Genomic DNA, 20,210 nt, shown 5'->3' on the forward strand with positions numbered 1-20,210 from the left:
AATCTCTATGGTCTCTAGATGAGCCTCAGATTCCTTTGGATCCTCAATAGGAAACTCCTTCTTGCTTGAAGGACGTCCCAGGAGGTCTTCCTCACCAGGATTTTCGTCCTCCTCCTCCCTAGTGCATTCGGCCACTTTGATCAAATCAATGGCCTTGCACTCTCCTTTTGGATTCTCTTCTGTATTGCTTGGGAGAATACTGGGAGGAGTTTCAATAACTTTCTTACTCAGCTGGCCCACTTGTGCCTCCAGATTTCTAATGGAGGATCTTGTTTCATTCATGAAACTGAAAGTGGCCTTTGACAGATCAGAGACTATATTTGCTAAATTAGAAGTATTTTGTTCAGAGTTCTCTGTCTGTTGCTGAGAAGATGATGGATATGGCTTACTATTACCCAGCCTATTGCGTCCACCATTGTTAAAGCCTTGTTGAGGCTTTTGTTGATCCTTCCAGGAGAAATTTGGATGATTTCTCCATGATGGGTTATAGGTGTTTCCATAAGGTTCACCCATGTAATTAACCTCTGCCATGGCAGGGTTCTCAGGATCATAAGCTTCTTCAGAAGCTACCTCTCTAGTACTGTTGGATGCATGTTGCAATCCATTAAGATTTTGAGAGATTATGTTGACCTGTTGAGTCAACATTTTGTTCTGAGCCAATATGGCATTCAGAGCATCAATTTCAGGAACTCCTTTCTTCTGAGGTATCCCATTATTCACGGAATTCCTCTCAGAGGTATACATGAACTGGTTGTTTGCAACCATGTCAATGAGTTCTTGAGCCTCTTCAGGCGTTTTCTTCAGGTGAATAGATCCACCTGCAGAATGGTCCAGTGACATTTTCGAAAATTCAGAGAGACCATAATAGAATATATCTAACATGGTCCATTCTGAAAACATGTCAGATGGACATCTTTTGGTCAATTGCTTATATCTTTCCCAAGCTTCATAGAGGGATTCACCATCTTTTTGTTTGAAGGTTTGAACATCCACTCTCAGCTTGCTCAGCTTTTGAGGAGGAAAGAATTTATCCAAGAAGGCAGTGACCAGCTTATCCCAGGAGTCCAGGCTATCCTTAGGTTGTGAATCCAACCATATTCTAGCTCTGTCCCTTACAGCAAAAGGGAAAAGCATGAGTCTGTAGACTTCAGGATCAACTCCATTCGTCTTTACAGTCTCACAGATCTGCAAGAACTCAGTTAAAAACTGATAGGGATCTTCAGATGGAAGCCCATAAAACTTGCAGTTTTGTTGCATCAAAGCAACTAATTGAGGCTTAAGCTCAAAGTTATTGGCTCCAATGGCAGGAATGGAGATGCTTCTTCCATCAAACTTGGATGTTGGCTTTGTGAAGTCACCAAGCATTCTCCTTGCATTATTATTATTATTATTTTCGGCTGCCATATCCTTCTCTTGTTCGAAAATTTCTGAAAGGTTGTTTCTGGATTGCTGTAATTTAGCTTCTCTTAATTTTCTCTTCAGAGTCCTTTCAGGTTCTGGATCAACTTCAACAAGAGTGCCTTTTTCCCTGTTCCTGCTCATATGAAAGAGAAGAAAACAAGAAAAGAAAAAGGGATCCTCTATGTCACAGTATAGAGATTCCCTTATGTTAGTAGAAGAAGATAGGGGTATAAGAAAGAAAAGGGATGGATTCGAATTTTTGGATGAAGAGAGGTGAAGAGAAGTGTTAGTAAATAATTAATTAAATAGAATAAGAGAAGAGAGGAGAAATTTTCGAAAATAATTTTTGAAAAAGAGTTAGTGATTTTCGAAAATTAAAGATAAGATAAGTTTAAAATTAAAACTTAAAACAAAAAGAATTTTTGAAAAAGAGAGGGAGAATTTTCGAAAATTAGAGAGGGAGAAGTAGTTAGGTGGTTTTGAAAAAGATAAGAAACAAACAAAAAGTTAGTTAGTTGATTGAAAAAGATTTGAAATCAAATTTTGAAAAAGATAAGAGGATAAGAAGTTAGATAAGACATTTTGAAATCAAATTTTGAAAAAGACAAAGTTTTTGAAAAAGATAAGATAAAAGATAAAAAGATAAGATAAAAATTTTAATAAAAAGATATTTTGAAAAAGATTTAATTTTTAAAAAGACTCAACTAACAAGAAACTACAGGATAAGATTCTAGAACTTAAAGATTGAACCTTTCTTAACAAGAAAGTAACAAACTTCAAATTTTTGAACCAATCACATTAATTGTTAGCTAATTTTCGAAAATTTGATATAAAGATAAGAAAAAGATTTTGAAAATATTTTGAAAAAGATTTTTGAAATTTTCGAAATTTATAAAAAAAATGAAAAAGATATGATTTTTGAAAAAGATTTTGAAAAGATAAGATTTTTAAAATTGAAATTTTGACTTGACTTGTAAGAAACAACTAATTTTAAAAATTTTTGACCAAGTCAACCCAAAATTTCGAAAATTTGGAGGAAAATAAGGAAAAGATATTTTTTTGATTTTTTGAATTTTTAAAGAAAAACACAAAAACGACCCAAAACATGAAAATTTTGGATCAAGACACAAGATGCATGCAAGAATGCTATGAATGTCAAGATGAACACCAAGAACACTTTGAAGATCATGATGAACATCAAGAACATAATTTTGAAAAATTTTTGATGCAAAGAAAACATGCAAGACACCAAACTTAGAAATCTTTAATGCATGGAAAATATGAATGCAAAAGTGCACATGAAAAACAACAAAAGACACAAAACAAGAAATCATCAAGATCAAACAAGAAGACTTGTCAAGAACAACTTGAAGATCATGAAGAACACTATGAATGCATGAAATTTTCGAAAAAATGCAAGAAAATTTTAAAAGCATGCAATTGACACCAAACTTAAAAATTAACACAAGACTCAAACAAGAAACACAAAATATTTTTGATTTTTATGATTTTCTAATTTTTTTGTATTTTTATTAATTTTTTTTTTCGAAAATATAGTTTGGAAAAAAGAAAAAATAAAAAGAAAAATTTTTGAAAAAGATTTTTGAAAAGAAAATTACCTAATCTGAGCAACAAGATGAACCGTCAGTTGTCCATACTCGAACAATCCCCGGCAACGGCGCCAAAAACTTGGTGGACGAAATTGTGATCACTATTCTTTGTACTTGTATGGATTTATTCAATAATTGTCTTTATTTGAATTCACAACTCCGTTCAACTAACCAGCAAGTGTACTGGGTCGTCCAAGTAATAAACCTTACGCGAGTAAGGGTCGATCCCACAGAGATTGTTGGTATGAAGCAAGCTATGGTCACCTTGCAAATCTCAGTTAGGCAGATTAAAATGGTTTATGGGTTTTCAAAAATAGAAATAAGAAAATAAATAATAAAAGGGATAGAATACTTATGCAGATTCATTGGTGAGAATTTCAGATAAGCGAATGGAGATGCTGTATGGCTCAAGGACGCCTGCTCTCCTACTGCTTTTACTCAATCCTTCTTACTCCTTTCCATGGCAAGCTTTGTATAGGGGTTCACCATCAGCTGTGGCTACTTTCAATCCTCTCGGGAAAATGATCCTCTGCGGCTGTCACTCGCACGGCTAATCGTCTGGAGGCATCACCCATGGTTGATGGCTACATCCCATCCTCGCAGTGAAAACTAATGCTCACGCACTCTGTCACAGTACGGCTAATCACTGGTTGGTTCCCGCTCCTACTGGAATAGAATCCCTTGATTCTTTTGCGTCTGTCACTAACGCCCAGCACTTGCAAGTTTGAAGCACGTCACAGTCATTCATTACCGGAATCCTACTCGGAATACCACAGACAAGGTTAGACTTTCCGGATTCCCAGGATCCTACTCGGAATACCACAGACAAGGTGAGACTTTCCGGATCCTCATAAATGCCGCCATCTATCTAGCTTATACCACGAAGATTCTGTTGGGGAATCTCAGAGATACACATTCAAGCTCTGTTGCATGTAGAACGGAAGTGGTTGTCAATCACGCGCGTTCATAAGTGAGAATGATAATGAGGGTTACTTATCATCACATTCATCATGCTCTTGGGTACGAATGAATATCTTGGAATAAGAATAAGAGAGATTTGAATAAAAGAAAATAGAACTTCATTAATACTTGAGGTACAGCAGAGCTCCACACCCTTAATCTATGGTGTGCAGAAACTCCACCGTTGAAAATACATAAGTGAAAGAGGTTCAGGCATGGCCGAATGGCCAGCCCCCCCTAACGTGATCAATGATCTCCTAAGATGAAGAATAAAACAAAACTGAGACCAAAGATGTCTAATACAATAGTAAATTATCCTATTTATACTAGACTAGCTACTAGGGTTTACATGAGTAAGTAAATGATGCATAAATTCACTTCCGGGGCCCACTTGGTGTATGCTTGGGCTGAGCTTGATCAATCCATGAGCTGAGGCTTTACTTGGAGTTGAACTCTGAGTTATGACGTGTTTTGGGCGTTCAACTCCGGATCATGACGTTTTTCTGGCGTTTAACTCCAGACAGCAGCATGAACTTGGCGTTCAACGCCAAGTTACGTCGTCATTCTTCGAATAAAGTATGGACTATTATATATTTCTGGAAAGCTCTGGATGTCTACTTTCCAAAGCCGTTGAGAGCGCGCCAATTGTAGTTCTGTAGCTCCAGAAAATCCATTTCGAGTGCAGGGAGGTCAGATTCCAACAGCATCAGCAGTCCTTTTGTCAGCCTTCTTCAGAGTTTTGCTCAAATCCCTCAATTTCAGTCAGAATTTACCTGAAATCACAGAAAAACACACAAACTCATAGTAAAGTCCAGAAATGTGAATTTAACATGAAAACTAATGAAAACATCCCTAAAAGTAGCTTAAACTCACTAAAAACTATATAAAAACAATGCCAAAAAGCGTATAAATTATCCGCTCATCAGCGTGACTGACAACCACCTCCATTCTACTTAAGATTGAGCGTGTATCTCTTAGCCTCCATTCCGAATGATTGAAGTCTTCGTGGTATAAGCTAGAATTATTGGCGGCCATTCCTGAGATCCGAAAAGTCTAAACCTTGTCTGTGGTATTCCGAGTAGGATCGGGGAAGGGATGACTGTGACGAGTTTCAAACTCGCGAGTGTTAGGCGTAGTGACAGACACAAAAGGATCACTGGATTCTATTCCAACATGATCGAGAACTGACAGATGATTAGCCGTGCAGTGACAGTGCATTTGGACCATTTTCACTGAGAGGACGGGAAGTAGCCATTGACAACGGTGATGCCCAACATACATCTTGCCATGGAAAGGAGTATGAAGGATTGGATGAAGGCATTAGGAAAGCAGAGATTCAACAGGAACAAAGCATCTCTATGCACTTATCTGAAATTCTCACCACTGAATTATATAAGTATCTCTATCTTTACTTTATGTTTTATTTATCTTTTAATTATCAAAACTCCATAACCATTTGAATCCGCCTAACTGAGATTTACAAGATGACCATAGCTTGCTTCAAGCCGGCAATCTCCGTGGGATCGACCCTTACTCACGTAAGGTTTATTACTTGGACGACCCACTGCACTTGCTGGTTAGTTGTGCGAAGTTATGAAAAAGAGTTGAGATTACAATTGTGTGTACCAAGTTGTTGGCGTCATTGTGTATCACAATTTCGTGCACCAAGTTTTTGGCGCCGTTGCCGGGGATTGTTCGAGTTTGGACAACTGACGGTTCATCTTGTTGCTCAGATTAGGTAATTTTCTTCATATTTTATTTTCAAAAAGGTTTCAAAAAAATCTTTCAAAAAATTTTCTTTGTTTTTCGTTTTTCCAAAAATAATTTTTGAAAAAAACCAAAAAATTCATAAAATCATAAAAACTCAAAAATATTTCATGGTTCTTGTTTGAATCTAGGGCCAAATTTTAAGTTTGGTGTCAATTGCATGATTTTAATTGTCTTGCAATTTTCGAAACACATGCATTGTGTTCTTGATGATCTTCAAGTCATTCTTGATGAATTGCTTTGTTTGATCTTCATGATTTATTGATTTGCATTACATGATGTTCTACATATGCATTCTTGCATTCATATGGCCCAAACATGAGAAAGTTCTAAGTTTGGTGTCCTCCATGTTTTCTTTCGTTAAGAAAACTGAGTACTTGATGTTCATCTTGATCTTCAAGATTGTTCTTGGTGTTCATCTTGACGTTTATAATGTTCTTGCATACATCTTGTGTTTTGATCCAAGAATTATATGTTTTGACTCATTTTGTTGTTTTTCAAAATTGAAAACATCTCTTCTTGAATAAAGGATTTAGCAAAATGAAGATCCAAGAACATAAAGCAGAGGAATTACAGAGAAGAAGCTGGGCGTTCAAACGCCCAAACCATGCAGCAATTGGGCGTTCAACGCCCAAAACATGCAGCTCCTGGGCGTTTAACGCCAGGATGACACAAGGAGAGGAATTTTGTTTTCAAATCAAATCTTTTTCAAATCAAATATTTTCTATCATATCTTTTTCAAAATCATATCTTTTCAAACATATATTTTTCAAAAAAAATCAAATCTTTTTAATTTCCTTTTCAAATATTTTTCAAAATAAATTTCAATTATATCTTTTCAAACATATCTTTTTCAAATCATATCTTTTTCAAAATCAATTTCAAAATCTTTTCTAACTTCTTATCTTTTCAAAATTGATTTTCAAATCTTTTTCAACTAACTAATTGCCTTTTGGTTTGTTTTACTATTTCTTATCTTTTTCGAAAACCACTTCCAATTTTTCAAAATTTCATTTAAAACTTAATTTTTTTTAATTTAGTTTTCGAAAATTTTCCCCTCATCTTTTTCTATTTAAACACTAACATTCCTCCTCCATTGTCAATTCGAACTCCATCTCTTTTTGTGTGTTCGAAATTTTATCTACATCCTTCTTCTATTCTTGTTTTCCTCTGACACCTCAAGGAATCTCTATACTGTGATATAGAGGATTCCATATTTTCTTTGTTCTCTTCTCTTTCATATGATCAGGAACAAAGATAAAGGCATACTTGTTGAAGCTGATCCTGAACCTGAAAGGACTCTAAAGAGGAAGCTAAGAGCAGCTAAAGCACAAAACTCTGAAGAGGACCTCACTGAAATTTTCGAAAAGGAAGCAGCAAAAGAAACAATTATGGCTGAACTAAACAACAATGCAAGGAAGATGCTTGGTGATTTTACTACACCAACTTCCAACTTCTATAGAAGAAGCATCTCAATCCCTACCATATGAGCAAACAATTTTGAGCTAAAGCCTCAATTAGTTTCTCTACTGCATCAGAACTGTAAGTTTCATGGACTTCCATCAGAAGACCCTTATCAGTTTTTAACTGAGTTCTTGCAGATCTGTGATACTGTTAAGACCAATGGAGTTGATCCTGAAGTCTACAAGCTTATGATTTTCCCTTTTGTTGTAAGAGACAGAGCTAGAACATGGTTGGACTCACAACCTAAAGATAGCCTGGACTGTTGGGATAAGTTGGTCACGGCTTTCTTAGCCAAGTTCTTTCCTCCTCAAAAGCTGAGCAAGCTTAGAGTGGATATTCAGACCTTCAGACAAAAAGATGGTGAGTCCCTCTATGAAACTTGGGAAAGATACAAGCAACTGACCAAAAAGTGTCATTCTGACATGCTTTCAGAATGGACCACATTAGATATATTCTATGATGGTCTGTCTGAATTTTCCAAGATGTCACTGGACCACTCTGCAGGTGGATCCATTCACCTAAAGAAAATGCCTGCAGAAGCTCAAGAACTTATTGAAATGGTTGCAAATAACCAGTTCATGTATACCTCTGAGAGGAATCCTATGAGTAATGAGACGCCTCAAAAGAGAGGAGTTCTTAAAATTGATGCTTTGAATGCCATACTAACTCAGAACAAAATATTGACCCAACAAGTCAATATAATCTCTCAGAGTCTGAATGGATTGCAAAATGCATCCAACAATACTAAAGAAGCATCTTCTGAAGAAGAAGTTTATGATCCTGAGAACCCTGCAATGGTAGAGGTGAATTACATGGGTGAAGCCATTTGCAACACCTATAATCCTTCATGGAAAAATCATCCAAATTTTTCATGGAAGGATCAACAGAAGCAACGCTTCAATAATAACAATGGTGGAAGAAACATGTTTAGCAATAGCAAACCTTTCCCATCATCATCTCAGCAACAGACAGAGCATTCTGAACAGAATCCTTCTAGTTTAGCAAACATAGTCTCTGATCTATCTAAGGCCACTCTTAGTTTCATGACTGAAATAAGATCCTCCATTAGAAATTTGGAAGCACAAGTGGGACAGCTGAGTAAAAGAGTTACTGAAACTCCTCCTAGCACTCTCCCAAGTAATACAGAAGAGAATCCCAAAGGAGAATGCAAGACCATTGATGAGCGGATAATTTATACGCTTTTCGGCACTGTTTTTAGTATGTTTTGGTTATTTTTTAGTATGTTTTTATTAGTTTTTATTTAAAATTCACTTTTCTGGGCTTTACTATGAGTTTGTGTGTTTTTCTGTAATTTTAGTATGTTTTGGTATGTTTTGGTTATTTTTTAGTATGTTTTTATTAGTTTTTATTTAAAATTCACTTTTCTGGGCTTTACTATGAGTTTGTGTGTTTTTCTGTAATTTTAGGTAATTTCTGGCTGAAATTGAGGGACCTGAGCAAAAATCTGATTCAGAGGCTGAAAAAGGACTGCAGATGCTGTTGGATTCTGACCTCCCTGCACTCGAAGTGGATTTTCTGGAGCTACAGAAGCCTAATTGGCGTGCTCTAAATTGCGTTGGAAAGTAGACATCCTGGGCTTTCCAGAAATGTATAATAGTCCATACTTTGCCCGAGATTTGATGGCCCAAACCGGCGTTGCAAATCATCTTCAGAATTCCCAGCGTTTAATGCTGGAACTGGCACAAAAATTGGAGTTAAACGCCCAAACTGGCACAAAAGCTGGTCTTTAACTCCAGGAAAAGTCTCTACACATGAAAACTTCAATGCTCAGCCCAAGCACACACCAGTGGACCCCGGAAGTGGATTTTTATGTCATTTACTCATTTATGTATACCCTAGGTTACTAGTTCACTATTAATAGGACCTTTTGACATTGTATCTGGACCTCATGACATTTTTACACATTTCATACTGTACCTTCTACAGCATGAGTCTCTAAATCCCATGGTTGGGGGTGAGGAGCTCTGCTGTGTCTTGATGGATTAATGCATTACTACTGTTTTTCATTCAATCACGCTTGCTTCTATTCTAAGATATCACTTGTTCCTTAACTTGATGAATGTGATGATCCGTGACACTCATCATCATTCTCACCTATGAATGTGTGCCTGACAACCACCTCCGTTCTACTTTAGATTGAGTGAATATCTCTTGGATTCCTTAATCAGAATATTCGTGGTATAAGCTAGAATTGATGGCGGCATTCAAGAGAATCCGGAAGGTCTAAACCTTGTCTGTGGTATTCTGAGTAGGATTCAAGGATTGAATGACTGCGAAGAGCTTCAAACTCCTGAGTGCTGGGCGTTAGTGACAGACGCAAAAGAATCACTGGATTCTATTCCAACCTGATTGAGAACCGACAGATGATTAGCCGTGCTGTGACAGAGTGCGTTGAACATTTTCACTGAGAGGATGGGAGGTAGCCATTGATAACGGTGAAACCCTACATACAGCTTGCCATGGAAGGAGTCTTGTGTGCATGAAGAAGAAGACAGTAGGAAAGTAGAGATTCAGAAGATATAGCATCTCCCAAACCTCAACATGTTCTCCATTACTGCAAAACAAGTATTTATTTCACGTTCTTTTACTTTTTACACTTAAATCTGAGAATTATTGATATCCTGACTAAGAGTTACAAGATAACCATAGCTTGCTTCAAGCCGACAATCTCCATGGGATCGACCCTTACTCACGTAAGGTATTACTTGGACGACCCAGTGCACTTGCTGGTTAGTTGTGCGGAATTGCAAAAGTGTAATTGCGATTTCGTGCACCAAGTTTTTGGCGCCGTTGCCGGGGATTGTTCGAGTTTGGATAATTGACGATTTATCTTGTTGCTTAGATTAGGAATATTTTATTTTTGTTGGTTTAGAGTCTTTTATTTGAGTTTAGTTTCATATTTTAAGTTTGGTGTCTTCTTTGTGTTTTCCTTTAATTTTTCTAAAATTTGTGTTGGATTTTCTAAAATTTTAAGTTTGGTGTCTCTTGTGCTTTTATTTACTTAAAAATTTTTTAAAAATTTTATTCTTGGTGTTCATCTTGAACTTCAAAGTGTTCTTGGTGTTCATCTTGACATTCAAAGTTTTCTTGTTTGTTCTCTTTGTTTTGATCTAAAATTTCTAAGTTTAGTGTCATTTTGTTGTTTTTCTCTTTCCTCACTAAAATTCAAAATTCAAAAAAAAAAATCCTTTCCTTATTTTACTCATAAATTTCGAAATTTTGCATTAAATTAGTCAAAGATTTTCAAAATCATATCTTTTTTTTAGTCAAGTCAAAATTCTAATTTCAAAAATTGATCTTTTCAAATCTTTTTCAAAAATCAAATCTTTTTAATTTATTCAATCATATCTTTTCAATCATTTTTTTTTGCAATCATATCTTCTCAATCAAATCTTTTTCAAAATAATTTTCAATCATATCTTTTTAATTGCTAATTCCAAAATCTTTTTAATTAATTAATTAATTTAGTTTTCAATTTGCTTTAATTTTATTTTCTTTTAGTTTTCGAAATTTTATTTTATTTTCTATTTATTTTATTTTATTATTTTCGGTCACTTTTAATTAAATAAAATAAAAAAATAAAAAATAAAAAAATAATATAATAATATCCACATCATCTCCCTTTCTCCATCATGGACCTAAGTGGAATTGAGCAGTCCAGAAGGACTCTGGGGTCATATGCTAACCCCATTACAGCTGTATATGGGAGTAGCATCTGTATACCTCCCATTAAAGCAAGCAGCTTTGAGCTAAATCCTCAACTCATTGTCATGGTGCAGCAAAACTGCCAGTATTCCGGTCTTCCACAAGAAGAACCTACTGAGTTTCTGGCACAGTTTTTACAAATTGCTGACACAGTACGTGATAAAGAGGTGGATCAGGATGTCTACAGATTATTACTGTTTCCATTTGCTGTAAAAGATCAAGCTAAGAGGTGGTTGAATAACCAACCCATAGCAAGCATAAAAACATGGAGACAGTTATCAGACAAATTCCTGAATCAATTTTACCCTCCAAAAGGATGACACAGCTAAGGCTGGACATCCAAGGCTTTAAACAAGAGGATAATGAATCCCTTTATAATGCCTGGGAGAGGTACAGAGGTATGCTAAGAAAATGCCCCTCTGAAATATTTTCAGAGTGGGTACGGTTAGACATCTTCTATTATGGGCTCACAGAAAAAGCTCAGATGTCTTTAGACCACTCAGCTGGTGGATCTATACACATGCGAAAGACGATTGAAGAGGCTCAAGAGCTCATAGATACAGTTGCTAGAAATCAACATTTATACTCAAGCAGTGAGTCCTCTATAAAAGAATAAGCTATGGCAGTAACTACTGATCCTAACCCTCAAGAACAGATGGTTGAGCTTAATCAGCAATTACTCATGATGACAAAACAGTTAGCAGAATTTAAAGAGATGCTCCAAGAAACTAAAATTGCTAACAAGAATATGGAAGCACAATTAAATCAGACAAGACAGCAACTATCTAAACAGATAACAGAAGAATGTCAAGCTGTTAAATTAAGGAGTGGGAAAACATTGAATGTATCAACTCAAAGCAGCAGAAAGCTAATAAAGGAAAAACTGGCAGAGGATAACCAAACCACTATCCAAAATCCCTCTGAGGACAGTAAGAGCCCAGAGAGGAATACTTCTGGAGTTCACACGCCAGAAAGGGGGGAAAAGTTGGCGTTAAACGCCCATTCTCTGCCCAGTTCTGGCGTTCAAACGCCAGAAAGGGGGAAAAAGTTGGCATTAAACGCCCATTCCTCACCCAATCCTGGCGTTCAAACGCCAATGAGGAATCAGACACCTGAGAATGCTGATAGTAACCCCTCTAAGAAGGCTTCTCCAACCACTTCTGTAGGAAATAAACCTGCAACAACTAAGGTTGAAGAGTATAAAGCCAAGATGCCTTATCCTCAGAAACTCCACCAAGCGGAACAGGATAAGCAATTTGCCCGCTTTGCAGACTATCTCAGGACTCTTGAAATAAAGATTCTGTTTGTAGAAGCACTTGAGCAAATACCTTCTTATGCTAAGTTCATGAAAGAAATCTTAAGTCATAAGAAGGAATGGAGAGAAACTGAAAAAGTGTTTCTCACTGAAGAATGAAGTGCAGTCATTCTGAAGAGCTTACCAGAGAAGCTTCAAGATCCAGGAAGCTTTATGATACCATGCATATTAGAAGGTGCTTGTACCAAGACAGCCCTATGTGACCTTGGAGCAAGTATCAATCTAATACATGCATCAACTATCAGAAAGCTTGGGTTGACTGAAGAAGTCAAACCAACCCGGATATGCCTCCAACTTGCTGATGGCTCCATTAAATACCCATCAGGCATAATTGAGGACATGATTGTCAAGGTTGGGCCATTCGCCTTTCCAACTGACTTTGTAGTGCTGGAAATGGAGGAGCACAAGAGTGTAACTCTCATTCTAAGAAGACCCTTCCTAGCAACTGGATGAACTCTCATTGATGTACAAAAAGGGGAAGTGACCTTGAGAGTCAATGAGGATGAGTTCAAGTTGAATGCTGTCAAAGCTATGCAGCATCCAGACACATCAAATGACTGCATGAGCGTTGATATTATTGACTCTTTAGTGGAAGAGATCAATATGACTGAGAGTCTCGAATCAGAGCTAGAGGATATCTTTAAAGATGTTCAGCCTGACCTGGAGGAACCAGAGGAAATAAAAGAACCTCTGAAAATTCCTCAGGAAGAGGATAAGCATCCTAAACCCGAGCTCAAGCCACTACCACCATCCCTAAAGTATGCATTTCTGGGAGAAGGTGACACTTTTCCAGTGATTATTATAAGCTCTGCTTTAAACTCACAGGAAGAGGAAGCACTAATTCAAGTGCTAAGGACACATAAGACAGCTCTTGGGTGGTCCATAAGTGATCTTAAGGGCATTAGCCCAGCAAGATGCATGCACAAGATCCTATTGGAAGATAATTCCAAGCCAGTGGTTCAACCACAGAGGCGGCTAAATCCAGCCATGAAGGAGGTGGTGCAGAAAGAGGTCACTAAGTTACTAGAGGCCGGGATTATTTATCCTATTTCTGATAGCCCCTGGGTGAGCCCTGTCCAAGTTGTTCCCAAGAAGGGAGGCATGACAGTGGTTCATAATGAAAAAAATGAACTGGTTCCCACAAGAACAGTTACAGGGTGGCGTATGTGTATTGACTACAGAAGGCTCAATACAGCCACCAGAAATGATCATTTTCCTTTACCATTCATAGACCAGATGCTAGAGAGACTAGCAGGTCATGAATATTATTGCTTTTTGGATGGCTATTCAGGTTACAACCAAATTGCAGTAGATCCTCAGGACCAAGAGAAAATAGTATTTACATGTCCTTCTGGAGTATTTGCCTACAGAAGGATGCCTTTTGGTCTGTGCAATGCACCTGCAACCTTTCAGAGGTGCATGCTCTCTATCTTTTCAGATATGGTAGAGAAATTTCTGGAAGTCTTCATGGATGACTTTTCAGTATTTGGAGACTCATTCAACTCCTGCCTTAACCATCTAGCACTTGTTCTGAAAAGATGCCAAGAGACCAACCTAGTTTTAAACTGGGAAAAATGTCACTTCATGATGACTGAGGGGATTGTCCTTGGGCATAAAATTTCAAGCAAGGGAATAGAGGTGGATCAAGCAAAGGTAGAGGTAATTGAAAAATTACCACCACCTGCCAATGTTAAGGCAATTAGAAGCTTTTTGGACATGCAGGATTCTACAGAAGGTTTATAAAGGATTTTTCAAAAATTGCAAAACCTCTGAGTAACCTGCTAGCTGCACCATTTGTGTTTGACACACAGTGTCTGCAGGCATTTGAGACCCTGAAAGCCAAGCTGGTCACAACACCAGTCATCTCTGCACCAGACTTGACATTACCATTTGAACTAATGTGTGATGCCAGTGACCATGCCATTGGTGCAGTGTTGGGACGGAGGCATAACAAGCTTCTGCACGTCATTTATTATGCTAGCCGTGTTCTAAATGATGCACAGAAGAATTACACAACCACAGAAAAATAGTTACTTGCAGTGGTTTATGCCATTGACAAGTTTAGATCCTACTTAGTAGGGTCAAAAGTGATTTTGTACACTGACCATGCTGCTCTTAAATACTTACTCACAAAGCAGGATTCAAAACCCAGGCTCATAAGGTGGGTATTGCTTCTGCAAGAGTTTGATATAGAAATAAGAGACAGAAAAGGGACAGAGAACCAGGTAGCTGATCATTTGTCCCGAATTGAACTAGTAGCTGGGGCGTCCCTCCCTTCTACTGAGATCTCTGAAATCTTTCCAGATGAGCAACTCTTTGCCATCCAGGAAGAACCATGGTTTGCAGATATTGCAAATTATAAAGCTGTGAGGTTCATACCACAGGAGTACAGCAGGGTGCAAAGAAAAAAATTAATTTCAGATGCCAAGTACTACCTATGGGATGAGCCATATCTCTTTAAGAGATGTGCAGACGAAATAATCCATAGATGTGTACCTAGAGAGGAAGCACAAAGGATCCTGTGGCATTGCCATAGATCGCAGTATGGGGGACATTTCGGAGGTGAGCGAACAGCCACTAAGGTCCTCCAATGCGGATTCTACTGGCCTACTATCTATAGGGATGTCCTGGAGTTTGTGCGTAACTGTGATAGTTGCCAAAGAGCTGGTAACTTGCCTCATGGTTATGCCATGCCTCAACAAGGGATCCTAGAGATTGAATTGTTTGATGTATGGATAATTGACTTCATGGATCCCTTCCCACCATCATACTCAAACACTTATATTCTAGTGGCAGTAGACAATGTGTCTAAATGGGTAGAAGCAATTGCCACACCCAATAATGATATCAAGACCGTACTGAAATTCCTACAGAAATACATCTTTAGCAGGTTTGGTGTTCCCAGAGTACTAATCAGTGATGGGGGCACTCATTTCTGCAATAAACAGCTGGACTCTGCTATGGTCCGATATGGAATTAGCCACAAAGTAGCAACTCCGTATCACCCACAGATAAATGGGCAAGCTGAAGTCTCTAATAGAGAGCTAAAAAGAATCCTGGAACAGACTGTTATTGCCCGTAGAAAGGATTGGGCAAAGAGCTTGGATGATGCTCTGTGGGCATACAGAACAGCCTTCAAGACTCCTATAGGAACCTCTCCATACCAACTTATGTATGGGAAGGCTTGTCATCTGCCCGTGGAACTGGAATATAAAGCCTACTGGGCAACCTGATTCCTAAACATGGATGCTAAGTTAGCTGGTGAAAAAAGATTGCTCCAGCTAAATGAGCTAGAGGAGTTCAGACTCAGTGCCTTTGAAAATGCAAAAATTTATAAGGAAAAGGCAAAGAAGTGGCATGACAAAAAGTTATCATCCAGAGTCTTTGAGCCAGGACAAAAAGTTCTACTCTTCAACTCTAGGCTCAGACTATTCTCAGGAAAACTTAAATCCCAGTGGAGGGGTCCGTATGTGATTACAGGGGTCTCACCATATGGATATGTTGAGTTTCAGGATATTGATTCTAACAAAAAGTTCATTGTTAATGGGCAGAGAATTAAACATTATCTTGAAAGCAATTTCGAGCAGGAATGCTCAAAACTGAGGCTTGAATGAGTCTCAGTAAAGGTCCAGCTAAAGACAATAAAGAAGCGCTTGCTGGGAGGCAACCCAGTCATTAGCAGGTTAATTGTTCTTTAAAAGTTTGATATACAATTTCTCAAAGGGAAATCATCAAAATTGAAGGAATTCACAGAGTTACAGAAGGATTCAGTGCAAAAAGTAGAGAAAAGGAGCTTGCTGGCGAAAAAACGCCAGTAAAGGGTACTCTGGGCGCTAAACGCCCAGAATGGTAGGTACCATTTTGGGCGTTAAACGCCAGAATGGGCACCATTCTGGGCGTTTAACGCCAGGTTGGCAGCATCCTGGGCGTTCAGCAAAGCGCCCAGTGATAAAGGGGATTTCTGGCATTTAACGCCAGCCAGGGCACCTGGCTGGGCGTTAAACGCCCATTTTGCCCACCAAGTGGGCGTTAAATGCCAGAATGGATACCATTCTGGGCGTTTAACGCCAGAAAGGCAGGGGACAGAGATTTTGTTTTCCACTTCAAATTTTTTCAAACTTTCTTGTTTTGATCCATAATTTTCTGCATAAATACATTACAAACTTTCATCATTCACTCTCAATTTCAAAAATTAAATAATTTTCTAAATCATTCTTCAAATTTCCTTCAAATCCTTTCCAAATCTTCTTCAAAAACTCAAAATCTCTTCTTAATTTCTTTCCATATCTTCTCAAATCTCCTTCAAAGTTTTCGAAATCTCTCCCCCTCCCTTATAAATACACATTCGGCCATCCCACTCTCCCTACCATTCGAATTTGCTCTCCTCCTCTCTCTCCCCTTCCTTTCTTTTGCTTGAGGGCAAGCAAACCTCTAAGTTTGGTGTGCTTTTCCATGATCACAAGGCCAAGTTTTATCAATATCATGGCTCCTAAGGGAAAACAAACCAATTCAAGAGGCAAGAAAGAGAATACTCCAAAGAATCTTTGGAATTAAGAGAAGTTCTTAACCAAAGAACATGCAGACCATTACCACAAAATAATGGGTCTGAGGTCAGTGATCCCGGAAGTCAGATTTGATCTGAAAGAAGATGAATATCTGGAGATCCAAGAGCAAATTCGAAACAGAGGATGGGAAGTTCTAACCAACCCTGAGACAAAGGTTGGAAGGAACATGGTTCAGGAATTCTACTCAAATCTGTGGCTGACAGATAAGCAGAGAATGACTGGAACTGCTTTTCATACCTACAGAACCATGGTCAGAGGAAGAATTATTTACTTCCATCTGGACAAAATAAGAGAGGTCTTCAAATTGCCTCAACTGCAAGATGATCCTGAATCCTTTAATAGGAGAATGGTGAGAGCAGATAAGGGGTTGGATCAAGTTCTAGAGGACATATGCCTCCCTGGAACTAAGTGGACAACCAATTCAAAAGGTGCCCCAAACCAACTCAAGAGAGGAGATCTCAAACCAATTGCAAGAGGTTGGCTAGACTTCATTGGGCGTTCTATATTGCCCACTAGCAACTGTTCTGAGGTCACCATCAAGAGAGCAGTGATGATTCATTGCATTATGCTGAAAAAAGAAGTGGAGGTTCATCATTTGATTGCTTGTGAGATTTACACAATTGCACACAAGAATTCCACTGAAGCCAAACTGGCTTACCCAAGCTTAATCTCTTTGCTATGTAAAGATGTTGGGGTGAGGATGGGAGTAGACGAATTCATCCCAATTGAACATCCAATCACCAAGAGGTCAATGGAAGGACAAATGCAAGATAACTCTATCAAAAGGAGGGTGCAGGAGTTCCTCCATGAACTTCCTGAAATTGACTACTGGGCTAGCCTTGAAGCATCTGTTGCCAAGCTGTAAGAAACTATGGAACAAATTAAGGAAGAACAGCAGAATCAAAACTGCATGCTCTGCAAATTGCTGAAGGAACAAGAGAAGCAGGGGCGTGAGCTACAGGAGCTGAAACGCCAGTAGCTCTCCCTTGAAGGGTCAAATACCCACAAGTTGAGGGAGCATCCACTTCTCAAAATCAAGTTTGTTGAGTCCTAACTCTGTGATAACCTCTATCATTAGGAATCTATTTTAGAGTCATTTAATTTTTTATTTTCTATTATTATTAGTCTTATCTTATATTTATTTTTGAGTCTTGTTCTTAATTCATGATTAATAAAATTTAAGGTTCATGTCTTAAAGCTATGAATGTCCTATGAATCCATCACCTCTCTTAAATGAAAAATGCTTTAATCACAAAAGAACAAGAAGTACAGGATTTCGAATTTATCTCTGAACTAGTTGAATTAGTTTGATGTAGTGACAATATTTTTTGTTTTCTGAATGAATGCTTGAATAGTGCATATGTCTTTTGAATTTGTTGATTAAAGAATGTTAAACTTGTTGGCTCTTGAAAGAATGATGAAAAAGGAGAAATGTTATTGAGGATCTGAAAAATCATCAAATTGATTCTTGAAGCAAGAAAAAGTAGTGTATTCGAAAAAAAAATATAATAAAATGATCCAAGTCAAAAAGAGTGTGCTTAAGAACCCTGGACACCTCTAATTGGGGACTCTAGCAAAGCTAAGTCACAATCTAAGAAGGTTCACCCAGTTATGTGTCAGTGGCATGTATGTATCTGGTGGTAATACTGGAAGACAGAGTGCTTTGGGCCACAGCCAAGACTCATAGAATAACTATGTTCAAGAATCATCACACTTAACTAGGAGAATCAATAACACTATCTGAATTTTGAGTTCCTATAGATGCCAATCATTCTAATCTTCAAAGGATAAAGTGAGATGCCAAAACTGTTCAGAAGCAAAAAGCTACTAGTCCCGCTCATCTAATTGGAGCTAAGTTTCATTGATATTTTGGAGTCTATAGTATGTTCTCTTCTTTTTATCCTAATGGATTTTTAGTTGCTTGGGTACAAGCAACAATTTAAGTTTGGTGTTGTGATGAGCGGATAATTTATACGCTTTTTGGCACTATTTTTAGTATGTTTTTAGTATGTTTTGGTTAGTTTTTAGTATATTTTTATTAGTTTTTATTTAAAATTCACTTTTATGGGCTTTACTATGAGTTTGTGTGTTTTTCTGTGATTTCAGGTAATTTCTGGCTGAAATTGAGGGACCTGAGCAAAAATCTGATTCAAAGGCTGAAAAAGGACTGCAGATGCTATTGGATTCTGACCTCCCTGCACTCGAAGTGGATTTTCTGGAGCTACAAAAGCCCAACTGGCACGCTCTAAATTGCGTTGAAAAGTAGACATCTTGGGCTTTCCAGCAATGTATAATAGTTCATACTTTGCCCGAGATTTGATGGCGCAAACTGGCGTTGCAAATCAGCTTCAGAATTTCCGGTGTTTAACGCCGGAACTGGCACAAAAATTGGAGTTAAACACCCAAACTGGCACAAAAGCTGGCGTTTAACTCCCGGAAAAGTCTCTACACATGAAAGCTTCAATGCTCAGCCCAAGCACACACCAAGTGGACCCCAGAAGTGGATTTTTACGTCATTTACTCATTTCTGTATACCCTAGGTTACTAGTTCACTATTAATAGGACCTTTTGACATTGTATCTAGACCTCATGACATTTTTACACGTTTCATACTGTACCTTCTACAGCATGAGTCTCTAAACCCCATGGTTGGGGGTGAGGAGCTCTGCTGTGTCTTGATGGATTAATGCAATTACTACTGTTTTTCATTCAATCACGCTTGCTTCTATTCTAAGATATCACTTGTTCCTTAACTTGATGAATGTGATGATCCGTGACACTCATCATCATTCTCACCTATGAACGTGTGCCTGACAACCACATCCGTTCTACTTTAGATTGAGTGAATATCTCTTGGATTCCTTAATCAGAATCTTCGTGGTATAAGCTAGAATTGATGGCGGCATTCAAGAGAATCCGGAAGGTCTAAACCTTGTCTGTGGTATTCTGAGTAGGATTCAAGGATTGAATGACTGTGATGAGCTTCAAACTCCTGAGGGCTGGGCGTTAGTGACAGACGCAAAAGAATCACTGGATTCTATTCCAACCTGATTAAGAACCGACAGATAACTAGCCGTGCTGTGACAGAGTGCGTTAAACATTTTCACTGAGAGGATGGGAGGTAGCCATTGACAACGGTGAAACCCTACCTACAACTTGCCATGGAAGGAGTCTTGCGTGCATGAAAAAGAAGACAGTAGGAAAGTAGAGATTCAGAAGATATAGCATCTCCAAAACCTCAACCTGTTCTCCATTACTGCAAAACAAGTATTTATTTCATGTTCTTTTACTTTTTACACTTAAATCTGAGAATTATTGATATCCTGACTAAGAGTTACAAGATAACCATAGCTTGCTTCAAGCCGACAATCTCCGTGGGATCGACCCTTACTCACGTAAGTT

General features: G+C 38.1%; 1 non-coding gene across 1 annotated transcript; it reads left to right on the plus strand.

Moving 5' to 3' along the window:
* Positions 1 to 898: 898 nt before the first annotated feature.
* LOC112700165 (small nucleolar RNA R71) lies at positions 899 to 1,002 on the plus strand. The gene has a single exon (XR_003153082.1). It is a non-coding gene; the product is annotated as a small nucleolar RNA R71 (small nucleolar RNA).
* Positions 1,003 to 20,210: the final 19,208 nt, after the last annotated feature.

Source organism: Arachis hypogaea, chromosome 6, assembly GCF_003086295.3.
Source record: "Arachis hypogaea cultivar Tifrunner chromosome 6, arahy.Tifrunner.gnm2.J5K5, whole genome shotgun sequence".
Taxonomy (NCBI): domain Eukaryota; kingdom Viridiplantae; phylum Streptophyta; class Magnoliopsida; order Fabales; family Fabaceae; genus Arachis; species Arachis hypogaea.